The 19,005-nt window shown below is 43.0% G+C and overlaps 1 long non-coding RNA gene across 1 annotated transcript; it reads right to left on the bottom strand.

Annotated features, from left to right (window-relative positions):
* Positions 1–9,664: 9,664 nt before the first annotated feature.
* On the bottom strand, positions 9,665–16,693 carry LOC142664061 (uncharacterized). The gene is made up of 3 exons (XR_012851182.1): positions 16,606–16,693; positions 12,894–12,956; positions 9,665–9,785 (listed from the first exon to the last, which is right to left on the bottom strand). It is a non-coding gene; the product is annotated as an uncharacterized LOC142664061 (long non-coding RNA).
* Positions 16,694–19,005: the final 2,312 nt, after the last annotated feature.

Raw genomic sequence — 19,005 nt, 5'->3', positions numbered from 1 at the left:
TGCCAGAGAAAATGGCTTTTGTCACACCATGTGACTTTCCTGTGGGTGTTTTTGCCAAAATAACACCATTAATTTTTTTCATTGGTTAGTGAAAAACGGAACAGAAACGAATGGTGCTCGGACGAAAACGGATGCAAAAAAATTAATACTCAGATCGGATCACAAACGGACACTGGCGTAGCTATAGGGGTCGCAGCGGTCGCAATTGCGACCGGGCCCTGAAGCCAGGGGGGCCCGCAGCCCCCCGCACCACATCAATAAAAAGTTACTATAGTAACGCCGGCCGCAGGCCCCTGTTACTATAGTAACAGACTTTACTTACCTTCCTGGTTCCGGATCGCAGCGGAGGTCCTGACGTCAAGCGCTGTGCGCAGCGCATGACGTCACAGCAGTATGCGCCGCGCACAGCATTGAGACGACAGAACTACCGCCGCGGCTGAAGAGGAAGGTAAGATTAGCCCTGACTGGCGGGTTTCGACTCCCGGGACCCGCCAATCAACTGTTTTGAAGGGGCCGCAGCACTCGTACGAGAGCTGCTCCCCTTCATTCCGGTCACTTCATTCCGGTCACACTGTGAATCCGTGTCGGCGATTCACAGTGTGAGCGAGTAGTGAAATGAAGGGGAAGCAGCTCTCGTACGAGTGCTGCGGCCCCTTCAAAACAGCTGATTTGCGGGTCCCGGGAGACACATCAGCTATTGATGGCCTATTCTTAGGATAGGCCATCAATGTTTAGGGACTGCACAACCCCTAAGCCTACAATGTAGCAGGCTTAGGGGGCCCATGAGACAGGATCACAGATTGTGTGATCCTGTCTGCTGGGCCCTGTATCTAAACCAATCACATGGTAGGCTTAGATACATGGCCCATGTGTGATCCTGTCTGATGGACCCTGTATATAAGCCTACCACACTGTAGGTTTAGATACAGGGCCCCAGCACACAGTAATCTTATACTGTATAAGATTACTGTCTGCTGGACCCTGTATCTAAGCCTACGTTGTGGTAGGCTTAGATACAGGGTCCCACAGACAGTATCACACATGGGCCCTGTATCTAAGCCTAACACATGTGTTACTAATTGTTTTTTTGTGTGTTTTCTTACAGGTTCGGTCGTTGGACTACGTCGAATTCCAGGACTACTTCGATGATGGCTTTTTTTTTTATTATCAATAAAATGGTTAATGAGGGTTGTGTGTGTTTTTTTTTTTTTATTTCAATAAAATATTTTTTCTATGTCTTTGTGTTTTTTTTTCAACTATATTACTACCGCCTTAGTAATGGCTGCCGGCTGATTGACAGTATCCATTGCTAAGGCGGGGCTTAGTGTTAGCCGGTGCAGAGGCTAACACTAACCACCATTATTACCCCGGTACCCACCGCCACCAGGGGTGCTGGGAAGAGTCGGGTACGATCCAGTACTTGACCATCTGTAGTGATGGTCGGCCACTGGGGTGGCCGCAGGCTGGTATTATCAGGAGGGGAAAGGCCAGATACAGTGGCCCTTCCCACCCTGGTGATCCTGCCTGCTGCTGCTTTATTGTATCTGGCTGGTTATGAAAAATGGGGGGACCCCACGTCATTTAAAAAAAAATAATAATAATTGGAAAGAACGATGTTGGGTCCCCCCCAATTTTCATAACCAGCCAGATACAACACAGCAGCAGCAGGCAGCATTACCAGGGTGGTAGGGGGCCACTGTTTTTGGCCTTCCCCAGCCTAATACTACCAGCCTGCGGCCACCCTGGTGCCTGCCCGTCACTACAGATGGACGGGTACTGGTTCGTACCCGGCTCTTCCCAGCACCCCTGGTGTCGGTGGGTACCGGGGTAATAATGGGGGTTAGTGTTGGCCTTTGCACCGGCTAACATTAAGACCCGCCTTAGTAATGGAGGTTGTCAATCAGCCAGCGGCCATTACTAAGGCGGTGATGATAAAGTTTAAAAAGATACAAGCACATAGAAAAAATATTTTATTGAAATAAAAAAACACAACCCCCATTAACCATTTTATTGAGAATAAAAAAAACGCCATCATTGAAGTCCTCGTATCCGAAGTCCAACAACCGAACCTGTAAAAAACCACAAACACACAAAAATAATCAGTAACACAAAGAAGCAAAATTATTATTCTTACCTTTCCTGGGTCCAACGCTGGAGCCGCAATGTCAGCAAGCTGAGCCCTGTATCTAATCCAATCATGTGTGATACTGTCTGCTGGGCCCTGTATCTAATCGTATCATGTGTGATACTGTCTGCTGGGCCCTATATCTAATCCTATCATGTGTGATACTGTCTGCTGAGCCACTGTATCTAATCCTATCATGTGTGATACTGTCTGCTGGGCCCTATATCTAATCCAATCATGTGTGATACTGTCTGCTGAGCCACTGTATCTAATCCTATCATGTGTGATACTGTCTGCTGGGCCCTATCTCTAATCCTATCATGTGTGATACTGTCTGCTGAGCCGCTGTATCTAATCCTGTCATGTGTGATACTGTCTGCTGGGCCCTATCTCTAATCCTATCATGTGTGATACTGTCTGCTGAGCTGCTGTATCTAATCCTATCATGTGTGATACTGCCTTCCGAGCCACTGTATCTAATCCGATCAGGTGTGATACTGTCTGCTCAGCCACTGTATCTAATCCTATCATGTGTGATACTGTCTGCTGAGCCTCTGTATCTGATCCTATCATGTGTGATACTGTCTGCTGAGTCATTGTATCTAATCCTATCATGTGTGATACTGTCTGCTCAGCCACTGTATCTAATCCTATCATGTGTGATACTGTCTGCTGAGCCTCTGTATCTGATCCTAACCATAGTTTATAGGGTCGTAGTGCTATAGATATGCTATGCTGTCTCCTATACACACATTTTTTTTGGGCGGACACATGTATTGGGGCTATTTCCCCTGACATTTTAAGCCCTGAGGGTATGTTCACACGGCAGCGTCCGTTATGGCTGAAATTATGGTGCTGTTTGCAGGAGCTCCGGAATTTCAGACGTAATGGCATGTGTAGGCGTTTTTCGCTGCGTCCATTACGGACGTAATTGGAGCTGTTTTTCCATGGAGTCCATGGAAAACGGCTCCATTTACGTCTGAAGAAGGGACAGGCACTTTTTGACGCAGGCGTCTTTTTTACGCGCCGCCTTTTGACAGCGGGGCGTAAAAAAAATGACCGTCGGCACAGAACATCGTAAGACCCATTCAAATGAATGGGCAGATGTTTGCCAACGCTTTTGAGCCGCATTTTCGGACGTAATTCAATGCTAAAACGCCCGAATTACGTCCGTAAATAGGGTGTGTGAACCCAGCCTCAGTGACGCCTCCGGCTGCTAGTGCTGCATTGTTGGGTTACTTAGGAGACCCAGCGATGCAGCTGAGAGCTGCGGACCGTCGGCCATGAGGAGTTTGCGGGGGGGGGGTCAATAAGAACTTTTGCATCGGGGCCCATGAGCCTTTAGCTACGCCCCTGGACGCGGATGCAACTTGAATGGTACTCGGACACGAACGGATGAAAAAACCCGGACACTCGGATCGAATGAAAAACAGACACTGAAGCACTCGGTAGTGTGCAAGAGGTGTTAGGCCTATAACAAGGACAAGGGGGCATCCTCTACATCTAGAGGAGAAAAGGTTTCTCCACCATCACAGATGGGATTCTTTACTGTGAGAGCAGTGAGACTATGGAACTCTCTGCCAAAGGACGTTGAGGTGGTTGATTTTGTGGAGTTCAAGAGGAGCTTGGATGCCTGTGTTGACAGATATATCATCACAAGTTAGAAGCACTAGATTCTGGAGATGTGACATTGATCAAGAGGTTTATTCTGATTGCCATTTTTCGGGGCTGGAATTTATTTTTTCCCTAAATATGAGGCAATTGGCAACCCCCATTTACATATCGGTATACTTTTATTTGCAGGATCTTTGGAAGCATTACTGTAGTCTTCTACTATTACTGTAGTCTTCTACTCTATTCCATACCTCAGAAGAAAAAGATGCATACCAAAGGACACTCATTTGGCCTCTGTCGGGCTAATGAAGCCTTATGGACACGTTTAGCATGTGCATCGGCAGCTTTCCCGGGGGACAGGCTAAATGTGGCGAAGAAACTTTGTGAATGGGGCATTTTGTCCTCCTCTGGATGAACACGGTAGGATTATAGTTTGGACTTGAAGGACTGTTTTTTTTTTCAACCTTATCAACTATGTAACCTTGTAATAGATACATGGGACAGTATTCAGTAAAAAGTATTCACCCACCTCTCACGGGAGGTACAAAGCTTTTTTTTATGTTAATTTGATGTCTTTGATGGATATGTTTGAGGGAAATCACCCTCTGTTCCATATTCGAGCAGTATCACATGCTGCTGGCTTTGCAGAAATCCATGCACAGCAGATACAAGCCCATACAGATGAATGGAACCAATTTTCATTTGCAGAAATTTCTGCAACAAAATCTGAAACGTGTGTGATTTTCACCGTTTTTTGTCAAGCAGAAAAAATCTACTTTCAAATTTACAGAAGGATTTTGAGGTGGTTTTTAAAATACAGGTGGTTTTTGAGGCTTTTTTTGGTTGTAAATCTTATTCATTTGTAAAACCCACAAGCGTTTTTTGAAAAAAAATCCAGTGTAATTGTTAATAAATTGACATGTCAATTTATGCTGTGTTTTTTTGCATTTCTGTTGAGGGATTTCCCTATCGAATTTAATGGGGATGCAAAACCTGCAACAGAAAGCCATGTGCTGTGACTATTGCAGTGGAATCGCAGCCATTCCGCTGCAAAAATCGCAACTCAGGAAAAAAATAATTCATACTTACCCAGAACTCTTTCCTCCTGCAGTCCGGCCTCCTGGGATGACGTTTCACAGGCTGCAGCGTCACATGCAACATCTACTTAGGAGGCCGGACTGTGCACAGAAGAGAAGGTCGGATTCGCTGTGTACTTTTTATGCAGCGTATCCGACCCCTGGGAACCCAGGCTGAGGGTATGTTCCTACGACCTATTTTCAGGCATAATTTGGGCATTTTACGCCTCGAATTACGCCTGAAAAGACGGTTCCATTACGCCTACAAACATCTGGCCATTGCTTGCAATGGGTCTTACGATGTTCTGTTCAGACGAGGTGTAATTTTTCGCGTCACTGTCAAACACACTTTCTTGCACTTCTTGGGACATTATTGGAGCCGTTTTTCATTGACTCCAAAGAAAAACAGCTCCAAATACGTCCGTAAAAGGCGCAGCGAAAAACGAGAGTACTTGCAAAAACGTCTGAAATTTAGGAGATGTTTTCACCTGAAAACAGCTCCGTAATTTGAGACGTATTTTGCGTTTACATGTGAACATACCCTAAGGCCGGATTCACACGAGCGTGTGCGTTTTGCGCACACAAAAAACGCTGCGTTTTGCGTGTGCAAAAGGCACTTAACAGCTCCGTGTGTCAGCCCCGTATGATGCGCGGCTGCGTGATTTTATGACATCATTATGACGTTTGTATGTTTGTGAACAGAAAAGCACGTGGTGTTTTCATTCATACTTTTCACTGCTGTTGCGCGACTCACGCACGTCCCACGGAAGTGCTTCCGTGTGGTATTCGTGATTTTCACGCACTCATTGACTTCAATGAGTGCGTGATGTGCGAAATACGCACAAAGAACGGACATGTCGTGAGTTTTTCACAGAGGACTCACGCTGCGTAAAAATCACGCAACTGTCTGAAAATCACGCGCGTTGCACGGACGTATATCTCGTTCGTCTGAATAAGCCCTAAGGGTGCAGTCAAATGCAGCAGATTTTGTTACAGAAACTTCATTTGAATGGGGTTGTGTCTGAATCAAGCACATGGATTCCTGCAAGTTCCTTTCAGATGAATGAACTGATTTTAGGTTGCGGAGATTTCAGCAACAAATCTGCCGCGTGTGAATCCACCCTAAAGATTGACCTCAGAATGTGTCATGTGTATTTGTCATGACTAAACTAGTCATAGATATCTGGGTGTGGTTGTAATAAGCGCTGCTAGAAACAATGCGCCCATTGTACTATAGACAGCATGTAGAACAAAGCGACTCAATAACAGCGGAGCACAATATGGAAAAGGACATCACAATATTAAATAGGTTTGTGCACAAAGCATAAAAAACTCCCCGAGGTAGTAAAACAAAACTAGTTCAACAAAATGTGATATTATTTGAGTATTTTCTTACCTGCGCCTTCATTTCACTGTCCAGAATCGTATTGGTGAGGCACGTGGTACAGAAATATTTATGATGGTTATAAACTCTTTCTAAGGGCTTATTCAGACGAACGGGATATACGTCCGTGCAACGCGCGTGATTTTCACCCGCGTCGCACGGACCTATATTAGTCTATGGGGCCGTGCAGACATGTGCGTGATTTTTACTCAGCGTGAGTCCGCTGAAAAAAGTCACGACATGTCCGTTCTTTGGGCGTTTTTCGCACATAACGCACCCATTGAAGTCAATGGGTGCGTGAAAACCACGCATGCCACACAGAAGCACTTCCGTGCGACCAGCGTGATTCGCGCAACAGCTGTCAAAAGGATGAATGAAAACAGAAAAGCACCACGTGCTTTTCTGTTTACAAACATCCAAACGGAGTGTTATAATGATGGCGGCTGCGCGGGGTTGACACACGGAGCTGTCAAGTGCCTTTTGCACGTGCAAAACGCAGCGTTTTTTGCGCGTGCGAAACGCACACGCTCGTGTGAACCCGGCCTAATGCTACATTTTTCTCCTATGTATGAATAAATGTTTTGCCGCATTACTGAAGAGGTCAGCCGTGTCCGGGAGAATGACCTACCACATCTACACAATCACTCAAGATGGTATGGGAGATGTAAAGGAGACAAAGATGATGTACTGGAGAGAAGATATGCCATTGGTGTTTTCAATGTGGTATATGCCATATAAAAAAAAAATCACACATAAGAAAGGCCCTCTGTAGTGAATGGTTGCCCACCTGTTTCTTTGGCCGTGGCGCAGCAAACGATGCGTGTTATACAAATGGTACGGCAGCTGTAGGTGTCCCTCCGGTTCACCGCTAGGTTACGGTCAGTAGTTTTGGTCCAAATGTGTCATTCATTTTTTTACTAATTTATAAATAGACTAGGACAAATTATACTACTTGTTTATCTGTCATTTTTGAATATGGCAGCACAGAAGCAACTAGTATATGTTACTTTTGATATTTTCCAACCTGCTGCATGCCCCAGAATGACCTGGCGATGCATATCATCATTTTTCTGTTCAAGCACTTGAAATAATAAGTTGTCTGGAAATTTTGTTCATGTTGGTAATAGTGGTGGTCAGTGTTCATTAATACGGCACTCGGATCCCAATTTTTGTCTTAACCCAGTTATGCCAAATTGTTGTAATTGCACTTGCAAGAAATCTCTCCATGTTCTGTGCTCGCGTAGTTGCCAACAGTCCAGATTTTATCAGGTCTATCATGCAAACCAGACCTTGAAAAGGAGCTTAAGGGGCTTCCCTGGTGGACCAGGCGGGACTTGAAACATCCCGCGATTTGGGATGCAAATGTAACGTTTTTTGTATGCAGTGATGAAATGTCTATACTGTATCTTGCAGAGTCGAGATCTCAAAGACATACTTTTTTAGGCTATGTTCTTTACTGTCTCAAAAGCTACCCACCTATAGATCTATCTCTCCTTATTATAAGCTGTTAACTATTTATTAACTGTAGTAAAAAAATATATAATTGGCTACTAAATAACCGTATATTTTTGTAAGTATTGGAGTTTGCCTTAGATTTGTGGAAATAACAATAGGAAAAAATAATCTAAGTAACGAAATACTGATTTTTGGCAGCTTTGCAATGGTTTCCCTTTCCTCCAACTACAAGTTATGTTTATGTAGGCTGGCTAAAAGGAAGACAAGTCTTTTCTAAAAGCAATAAAGTGTATTCCAGGTACGAATCAAGATGGCAGGAGACACACAGCCAAGAAAGCTGGTAGTCTGGCTGCCTAAGCAATTGTACAACATTGAAACCTCTTCTGCATAGCACTTCCCTTTTAGGCCTCCTGCAAAAGGGAGAGAAATGTTGCGGTTTTTTCCGTGCAGAAATTCCACAGTGTATTGCAGTATCTGCAAAGTGGATGATTTTAGAACAAATCTTATTTAAGGATTGCGAAAAAAATTTGCAGAAAACAATTGTGGAAATTGACCTGCGGTGCGGCTTTTCAATCTTCAGCATGTACATTTATTTTACATAAACGATGCTAAATTTTTGTGCGGAAATTCTGCAGTTTTACCGTCCTGTGTCAGGAGGCATAGCTGAACTGAGTGGTGGATTATCATATCGGCGGTTCGGGCGTCCGCCCGGGGCCCACGGCTCCCAGGTGGCCCATGGCTGCCCAAACCGCATGTAATTTAAAAAAAACACATTACAGCACGCTAGCGCCGCTAATGGGGAGGAGGGGCGAGCTGAGAGGGAATAGGGCCGTACTGTCTGCCCTGCTGCCTCTCTGAGGGGGCGGCTGCGCAACTGAAACCAGCCACCGCCACCTCCTCCTGCACTAATTGTACCTGCATCTATAGAACGCAGGTACAATTACATGCATAAGCGCTGAATTGCCGGGTACGTTCCGTGCCCGACCATTCAGCGCCTTACAATGACGCTGATTGGCAGGGCAGAATGAGTTGTTCCGCCAATCAGCGCTTTTTCTCCGATCATATTTAACCCCTGAGATGCGGCGCTCAATAGCGAGCGCCGCATCGGAGTGCATCGCGGGGTGCCGACGGGTTCTATGGCAGCCTGGGGGCCTAACAAAGGCCCCCAGGTTTGCCTTTAGTGATTGCCTGTTTGGCTATTCCGGAGGCATGACCTAATAGGTGCCTGTCAGTTTTAGGCTGGATTCACACGACCATGTTACGTCCGTAATGGATGGAATATATTTCGGCCGCTAATCCCGGACCGAACACAGTGCAGGCAGCCGGGCTCCTAGCATCATAGTTATGTACGATGCTAGGAGTCCCTGACTTGCTGCAGGACAACTGTCCCGTACTGTAATCATGTTTTCAGTACGGGACAGTACAACTTGTCCCGCAAAAAAAAGGCCTTATACAGCTATGTCGACACAAAAATAAAAAAAGTTATAGATCTTTGAATGCGATGATGGAAAAACGTACAAGGTTTATTAAGGTTTAAAATAAAGAGAGGTGTTATAATTTTTTTATTATTATTATTATTTTTTCTTTCTTTATAATAAAACAGTCTATTAGTGTTTGGTGCATCTTTCTAAATACTTTTTATTAAAAATTATTTTTACTTTTTGAGATACAGCTGCTTTTTTATCCTGAATACAGAGCAGCTGTATCTAGTGCTAAAAACTGTATCCGGCAGGTCAGTGGCACTGACTGGTACAGTGTCAGTGGGCTGGAGGGGTTGAATTGTATGTGAGGGGGAAGGAGGGGGCCCAAGTTGTGTCAACAGCCCAGTGCCCATGGTACAATTAATCCGCCACTGGCTGCACTGCAAGTGGAAGAACACTTTTAAGTAAATTTATCAGGACCTGTAGGAGGAATCTCAAAATGTAACATAAAAGACATTGTATTTTACGAAATAAAAAAGAAAGTTGACTATTTTGGGTTATGTAAATAGGTTTTATTTATTTAACTCATATTTAACATTCTTATTTCATCTATTTTGATTTCTTCATCCATCCACCAGGAAGCTTTTCGCCAACTTGTCCTGTTACTTGGTCGCATGTCTTTTTGGCAGCTTCACATCCTTGGTCAATAACTGGAACAAAATGGAACATGTTAAAAGATATAATATTTAACATGTTTTGGGTAAATGAAAGGGGGTGATTGGGTAATGATATCGACCTGGCCTGATTAATAGGATCGAGAGAATACAAGGACCCTGCAGCTGTCATAGGGGAACCTGCACTTAAAGGTATATGTGGGCAGTTCCACTTAACTAACGTTGCTGGTACTGGTCTAACAGAAGATCCACTTGTCCTTTCATATGTTAATTGCGGAGTTATATGCTGCTTTATAAGATGTTCACATATAAAGATTCATATTGTTGCCAATTCACCTGAGGGATTACAAATACTAAAGTTCGCTTGAAAAAAACTAGTGTTGTAGTCAACCATTAGGGTATGTGTACACGACCTCTTTTCAGACGTAATGGTGGCGTTTTACGCCTCGAATTACGCCTGAAAAGACGGCTCCAATACGTCGGCAAACATCTGCCCATTGCTTGCAATGGGTCTCGCGATGTTCTGTGCAGACGAGCTGTCATTTTACACGTCGCTGTCAAAAGACGGCGTGTAAAATTACGGCCGCGTCAAAGAAGTGCAGGACACTTCTTGGGACGTAATTGGAGCCGTTTTTCATTGACTCCAAAGAAAACCAGCTCCAATTACGTCCATAAAAGACGCCGCGAAAAACGCGTACACTTGTAAAAACATCTGAAATTCAGGAGCTGTTTTCTCCTGAAAACAGCTCCATAATTTCAGACGTATTTGGCGTGGTTGTGTTAACATACCCTTAGGGTCAGTTCACCCGGAACATTTTGGCGCTGATTTTGACATTGTATCCGTGCGGAATCAGTGCCAAAAAACGTCCAAAATTGCCCCACTCATTTTCAATGCGAAGCAGAGGCGTTGTTTTCCCCAGGCGACTTTATGGCACTCGTGAAAAAAAAACAAAACAGCATGTTGTTTCTACGAGCAGTTTCCGCCTCTGACCTTCGATTGAAATCAATGGGAGGGAGAAAAACCGTTTTTTGCAGCATTTTTTGTCTGCGGTCCTTGCATTAGATTCAATGTCCCCGGGCAAAAGACTCGAAAAAAAACCACTGAAAAGAAAAAAAAAAACTAAAAAACAGGGCTGGCAGTACAAAATCTGCCTCAATATTCCTAAAGGAAACATTAGGCATTCCCCCCCTTTTTTTTTTTGTGTAACAAGTGTGGGGCTTTGTGCTATTGTTTACCATACAAAATAAAAACTTTATGTGGTGTATATTCATATTTTTTTTTATAATGGAAATTAATGGCGGACATATGCAAATATGTATGAGGTTATGTTTGCAGTATTTACATCCACCAGAAGTAAAATTAAAATAAATCTATATTTACTTTCAGAAAAAAAACAAAAAACTAGACCTGTCAAATAGAGCCTGTAGTTGGCATATAGTTGCATCCCTATTTTCCCAGTGTATACTTTGTCTTATGCAAATCAATCCTTTGTACCTTAGGCACATGTCCCCGCAACATTTGTCCCAATATTTCCTGTGGTCACATGTAAACGTTGAATCTGAATTTTGTTGATTCCGGCAGCAGACAGATTGTGAAATTTCTAGGACAAATCCTACCTTGTAACTCTGAGGGTCTGTTCACACACAAACTCAAAAACTTCTGAAAATACGGAGCTGTTTTCAAGGGAAAACAGCTCCTGATTTTCAGACGTTTTTTAAGCCACTCGCGATTTTCGCTGAGTTTTTTTACGACCGTTTTTGGAGCTGTTTTCTATAGTCAATGAAAAACGGCTGCGTAAAAAAACAGCCCGTCGGAACAGAACGCTGTTTTTTCCATTGCAATCAATGGGCAGATATTTGGAGGCGTTCTGCTTCAGATTTTTTGGGAGTTTACGGCCCGAAAAACGGCCAAAAATAGGTTGTATGAACATACCCTTAGGGTACGAACACACACGGCATAAACACTGCAGATTTTCCGCAATGCATTAATTGCGGAAAATCCGTAGCGTATTACAGTTGAAGCAGTGTGGGCGAGTCTTCAACAAATCTCATCCCCACACAGCGGAAAATAAATTGACCTGCGGGGCAGTTTCTTTAGCCGCAGCTCTTCTTTTGTGGGTTTTCCCCATTGAATTCAATGGGATGCTTAAACCCGCAACAAAGTGGTGTGTGTTGCGACATTTTCAGCAGAATCATAGTGATTCCGCCGCAAGAATCGCAAGCAAGAAAAAAAAAAGTATACTTACCCAGAGATCTTTGCTTCCTCTCCAGTCTGGCCTCCTGGGGTGACGTTTCATCCCTGGTGAATGCTGCAGCCAATCACAGGCTGCAGCGGTCACATGGCCTGCAAAGTCACCCCAGGAGGCCCGACTACATGCAAAGGAGAAGGTAAGTAGGATTTTTTTTTTACGGCGCTGCTTTACGCAGCAGAAATACCACCAGAAAACATACCACAACGTGGTGCGATTTTTTTGGACGGCATTCCCTGCCGTGTTCAGAGCGGATATTCTGCGCAGCTTGATGCAGTGTATCACGCTGTGTGTGTTTGTACCCTAAGGGCATGTGCACACGACCTATTTTTAGACGTAATTCAGGCATTTTACACCTCGAATTACGCCTGAAAAGACGGCTCCAATACGTCTGCAAGCATCTGCCCGTTGCTTGCAATGGGTCTTACGATGTTCTGTTCAGACGAGGTGTAATTATACGCGTCGCTGTCAAAAGACAGCGCGTAAAATTACGCCCGCGTCAAAGAAGTGCAGGACACTTCTTGGGATGTTTTTGGAGCCGTTTTTCATTGATTCCAATGAAAAACATCTCCAATTACGTACGTAAAAGACGCCGTGAAAAACGCGAGTACATGCAAAAACGTCTGAAATTCAGGAGCTGTTTTCGCCTGAAAACAGCTCAGTAAATTCAGACGTATTTTTCGTTTGCGTGTGAACATGCCCTTAAAATGAACCAAATCCTAAGAGATTCTCAGAAAGTTGAGGGATAACATTTTTTGTTAAAAAAAAAAATTTCTTGGGATTTCAAAGACTGCAGACTTTTTTGAAGGTTGGGGAGAGAAAATTAGGAATTGTAAACATATCCCGGATACTTGCATAGGCGTTTTTATATGTGAAAATGCTGCCATACACCTACCTTGTTGACCAGTTTCTTTGCCTTTGTCAACACAATCCTGGACTGTCTGTTCTCCTTGCTTGACTGTTAAAAAAATTTAGAAATTGATTAAACCTTCTGCATTATTTACATTATTTACTACTCACAAGTTACAATAGTAATAAAATAAGGCAGAGAAGAAGCAGAGTTTGGGAAGATGTTTCACCCATATTGCATTATGATAACTGTCAATTAGTTTGCTGTTAGTCACAAAAGTTAAAATTACAGGTGGCAGCAGGAAGGAACATTTCGAAACGTGGTTCTCAAGGGCAGACCCCTCATGTATCGGCAAGGATATATGTAGATGGACATACCTTGCTTATCAATTCCTGTATCATTACATCCATATGGAAAGACGGCGGGACTTGTTTTCCCATAAATCTGTGGAAGCCCGTACTAGATGAAATTCTATATGTGTAGTTACTTTCATGATACTTGGATACTTGACAGAAGTAACGCAAGTGAAACATGAGGCCATTTGTAACAAGCAATATTAGACTACTGATAGATGACACCTCTATCATTTGCCCCACATAAATGCAAACACAATTGTTCTTTATAACCAAATTCCACTGCCTGACCGAACAATGAAAAATTATTATTTTATTAAATTATTACAAATAAGGGGCCCACTAGCCAGTACCCTGAGCAGGCTCAAGCAGGTAAATCAGGTAAGCTTGTTGTCTCTGCAGATTGAACCTTTTTTTTCCCCAGACGGAGGGAGTGCCCCCTCAAAAAAGTGGGTTTTACATGGAACAGGATTTCACCATATTTTTTGTATGTGCCATTAATATATTTATAGAAATTAATCATGTCCCCCCTTAGTCGTCTTTTTTCAAGGCTAAATAGGTTTAGTTATTTTAATCTCCCCTCATAACTTAGATTCTCCATGCCCCTTATTAGCTTCGTTGCTCTTCTTTGTATTTTTTCCAACTCCAGGGCTTCCTTTTTATGAACTGGAGCCCAGAACTGAACTGCATATTCTAGATGAGGCCTCACTAATGCTTTGTAAAGTGGTAATATTATATCCCTGTCCCGTGAGTCCATGCCTCTTTTGATACACGACAATATTTTGCTGGCCTTAGAAGCAGCTGATTGACACTGCATGCTGTCATTTAGTTTATGATTTACAAGTACACCTAGATTCTTCTCAACAAGTGACTCCCGCAGTGTAGCTCCCCCTAGGACATATGATGCATGCAGGTTGTTCGTACCCAGGTGCATAACTTTACATTTGTCTACATTAAGGCTGGGTTCACACGACCATGTTACGTCCGTAATGTACGGAACGTATTTCGGCCGGAAGACCCGGACCGAACACAGTGCAGGGAGCCAGGCTCCTAGCATCATAGTGATGTACGATGCTAGGAGTCCCTGCCTCTGCGTGGAACTACTGTCCCGTACTGTAATCATGATTACAGTACGGAACAGTTGTCCTGCAGCGAGGCAGGGACTCCTAGCATCGTACATCACTATGATGCTAGGAGCCCGGCTCCCTGCACTGTGTTCGGTCCGGGTCTTCCGGCCGAAATAAGTTCCGTACATTACGGACGTAACATGGTCGTGTGAACCCAGCCTAAACTTTATTTGCCAACTGGATGCCCAAACACTTAGTTTGTTTAAATCCGCCTGCAATTCACAAACATCTTCCATAGACTGAACAATACTACATAGCTTGGGGTCAGCTGCAAAAATAGAAATAGTGCTATTAATCCCATCCTCAGTATTTGTGGATAGATGAAAATACGGTCATGTGCATGGGGCCTAAGGCCTCATGCACACGTCCGTGCCTGGCCGGATTTTCGTGTCGTGCTCCCATACAAAGTATGAGAGCACGGCCCGTAAAAAAAAAAATATATATATATGGAGAAGTAGGACATGCTCCATAATTCCCGGCACGGTTCTACAGCACGGAACCTATCCATAGAGTTACGGAAAGGTGTCCGCGGCCAATAGAATTGGGCGGGTCAGTAATTGCAGACCGTATTGCGGTCCACAATTATGGAGTTTTATTTTACAGTCGTGTGCATGGGGCCTAAGGCTGGGTTCACACGACCTATTTTCAGACGTAAACGAGGCGTATTATGCCTCGTTTTACGTCTGAAAATAGGGCTGCAATACGTCGGCAAACATCTGCCCATTCATTTGAATGGGTTTGCCGACGTACTGTGCAGACAACCTGTAATTTACGCGTCGTCGTTTGACAGCTGTCAAACGACGACGCGTAAATGGACTGCCTCGGCAAAGAAGTGCAGGGCACTTCTTTGCCACGTAATTTGAGATGTTCTTCATTGAACACAATGAAGCACAGCTCAAGATTTACGAGCGTCTCAGACGGCTCACAAAATGCGAGGAGGAGCATTTACGTGGGAAACGAGGCAGCTGTTTTCTCTTGAAAACAGTCTGTCTTTTCACACGTAAATGACAGCTAGCGTGTGAACATACCCTAAGGGTATGTTCACACGGCCTATTTACGGACGTAATTCGGGCGTTTTTGCCCCGAATTACGTCTGAAAATAGCGCCTCAATAGCGTTGACAAACATCTGCCCATTGAAAGCAACGAGGCGTAATTTACGCGCCGCTGTCAAATGACGGCACGTAAATAGACGCCCGCATCAAAGAAGTGACCTGTCACTTCTTTGGCCGTAATTGGAGCCGTTATTCATTCACTCCAATGAATAGCAGCGCCAATTACGGCCGTAATGGACGCGGCGTTCAAGCGCCTGCACATGCCGTTACGGCTGAAATTACGGGGATGTTTTCAGGCTGAAACATCCCCGTAATTTCAGCCGTAACGGACGCCCTCGTGTGAACATACCCTAACACATCAAGCCCCTTACCTAATTTACCTGCTTGAGCCTGCTCAGGTTACTGGCTAGCGAACCCATTACTTTTAATAAATAACATAATAAAATAATAATTTTTAATCGTTCAATCAGGCCGTGAAATATTATATTCTTTGAACGGAACGTGTAAGACAGGTTGACAGTGATATTTTATAACCAAATTCCAGTATTTCCTTCTTTTATCATCTATATTTTTTTTTTCTGGCTTGTAAATGACTTGTAAACGCTGTGCCAAGGTTATTGTGAGCCGAAAACAATAGGAAAGTATTTGTATTCCGTATATTCAGTCATCACTGGGGCAGGATGGGCTTTACATTGCAGTTACATAATATTTCACTGTCAGAATAGAAATCAGAATGAATCACCTCCATATAAAGCCCTGCTGATGAGGTTTAGAGCAGTAAGGCCTTGTTCACACAGTGCAGATTTTTCATGTATTTTTTATGCCAAAACCAGTAACGCAAACTAAACAGAAGAAATATAGAAATGAAAATCTTAGAGCGTTTCCTCTCTTGGATCCAATGCTGGTTTTAACTTAAAAAAAAAGCATGCAAAATCTGCATCAAAATGCACTGTGTGAACAAGGCATAAATGTGTTTTTTGTTTTTTTTTTTCCTTTTTCAAGCCTTAAACCACAGGATTTTCTTAAAGTAAGAATAAAAACCTTCATTATGATTCTGACTGTGCAGAAATACAACACAATGCATGCTAGAATGGACTGTTTATTGGGGTGGCTGCTTGTTATATGATCCCTATTATTTCTATCCTATTACCCCAGTGTATATTTTCCGATCTGTGTGGATTGACTATGTAGTCGGTACTAGTGCTAGATAATTTCCTTTCTTACCTGTTTCTTCCGCCTTCTGCTGTGCTTGGTTTAAGAAGCTGGACATGATTCTGTGGCGTGGAGTCTGGATTAGGGATTCGAGGTTTCCTGTGGAATGGTTTGATCCCGTTGCAGCATTCTCTATATATTACATGGAGAACTCCTCCCATTCACAACTAAGTACAAGATTTCTCATAGAAAATGCCTGCTGCATGAGCAATGCTCGTCTGAGGTCACCAAAAAGTAATTACAAGTCATTTTTATTTATTTATTTTGGTACCTCCAGGGCAATCCGTTTGTAGTGTTGTACTTTTCCACAGCAGGTAAATGTTAAATCCACCTCAAAGCATCTTCTGACACATCACAGTGAAATATATGAAGGTTCTGTCGGGGGGTATGCAAGCTTGAACCATCGCTGGTTCCTACATTAAAATCTAGTAAGACTTTCTAACACAATTCTTCAATAAAAATTTTTAAAGATCTCAGGGCACAATAATTGTCAGAATTTCAGGGACCCGACTAGTTTACAAGAGTCTCAAAATTCTCTTCAGCCCCTGCCGTATAGGAATTGGTTGGTATCATTGACACCATCAGTTGGTCTGATACGTAGAGGACACACATAGCAGCCGTTGTGGTCGCGACGCAACAGAAAATCACACCAACATGAGGGTTTCCTACAATTTTGCGGAATTTTGTATATTTGTTGAAAAAACCATGTGGGTGTTAACAAGTACTCGAAAACTGTGCTGGTTTGTGGTAAAGGCAACCTTTCAGCAGGGTTTTCCACCACATCGCAGCCACACCTCGGTCCACTTTGTGTGTCCTGACATATTAAAACATGCTTTAAAGAGGCTCCGTCACCACATTATAAGTGCCCTATATTGTACATGTGATCAGCGCTGTAATGTAGATTACAGCAGTGTTTTTTTAATATAGAAAAACGATCATTTTTGACGGAGTTATGACCTATTTTAGCTTTACGCTAATGAGTTTCTTAATGAACAACTGGGCGTGTTTTACTTTTTGGCCCAGTGGGCGTTGTGGAGAGAAATGTATGACGCTGACCAATCAGTGACCAATCAGCGTCATACACTTCTCTCATTCATTTACACTACAGATAGCGATATAGCTATATCGCTATGTGCAGCCACATAAACACACTATAACGTTACTGCAGTGTCCTGACAATGAATATACATTGCCTCCAGCCAGGACGTGATGTGTATTCAGAATCCTGACACTTCGCTAACACAATCCCGACACCACAGCACAGCAAGCATAATCTCGCGAGATTACACTGTAAACTGTAATTTCAAAGGAGATTACGCTTGCTGTTCTGTAGTGTCGGGATTGTGTTAGCAAAATGTCAGGATTCTGAATAGACATCACATCCTGGCTGGAGGCAATGTATATTCATTGTCAGGACACTGCAGTAATGTTATAGTGTGTTTATGTGGCTGCACATATTGATATATCTATATCGCTATCTGTAGTGTAAATGAATGGAGAGAAGTATATGATGCTGATTGGTCACTGATTGGTCAGCGTCATACATTTCTCTCCACAACGCTTACTTGTTCAAAAAGTAAAACACGCCCAGTTGTCCATTAAGAAACTCATTAGCATAAAGCTAAAATCAGTCATAACTCGTTTCTAAATAAAAAAACACTGCTGTAATCTACATTACAGCACCGATCACATCATGTACAATATAGGCCACTTATAATGTGGTGACAGAGACTCTTTAAGGTGTAAGTTTTTTTTCCTAATTTAAGAAAAAAAAAAGACCAACAACCCTGAAACCTTTAAAAAAAAAATATGAAAAAAAACCTAATAATAATAATAATAATAAAAAACCTTTATAACATGCTTGCCCCTGCAGGCCGCAGTTGCGCTCATACTGACATAATATTAGGTGAACACAGGGAGAATATTCCATCAATATGGACAACACAGCCGGAAAGACATGGAAGCAATGTCACCGTGGCCTAGTAAACAGTAGTGTACTACTATATACACAGCATGTGTGACCATTCTGCATATAAAACTAGATCCCTACACTGTTCAATCATAAAAGTTCATGCTCACATTAGTAGACAATTCATCAGCCCTATACTAAATCTTGCTACATTATGCGGTGTCTGCCGTTTCAGACGTTTTTTTTTTCGCAGCGTTTTTAATGGCCTTTTTTGGAGATGTTTTTCTATAGAGACTAGAACCAAGCTCTGACATATATACAGCACCACAATCAACCTCAGTACATAAATACAGCACTAAAACCAAGCTCAGTACATATATACAATACCAGAACCAAGATCAGTACATAAATACAGCCCTAGAGCAAAGCTCAGTATATATATACATCCCCATAACCAAGCTCAGTACATATATACAGCACCAGAACCAAGCTCAATACATAAA

Source organism: Rhinoderma darwinii, chromosome 11 (genome assembly GCF_050947455.1).
Source record: "Rhinoderma darwinii isolate aRhiDar2 chromosome 11, aRhiDar2.hap1, whole genome shotgun sequence".
NCBI lineage: Eukaryota > Metazoa > Chordata > Amphibia > Anura > Rhinodermatidae > Rhinoderma > Rhinoderma darwinii.
Note: the sequence above shows the minus strand (reverse complement) of the source record. Positions and strands in the feature narration are given on the sequence as shown.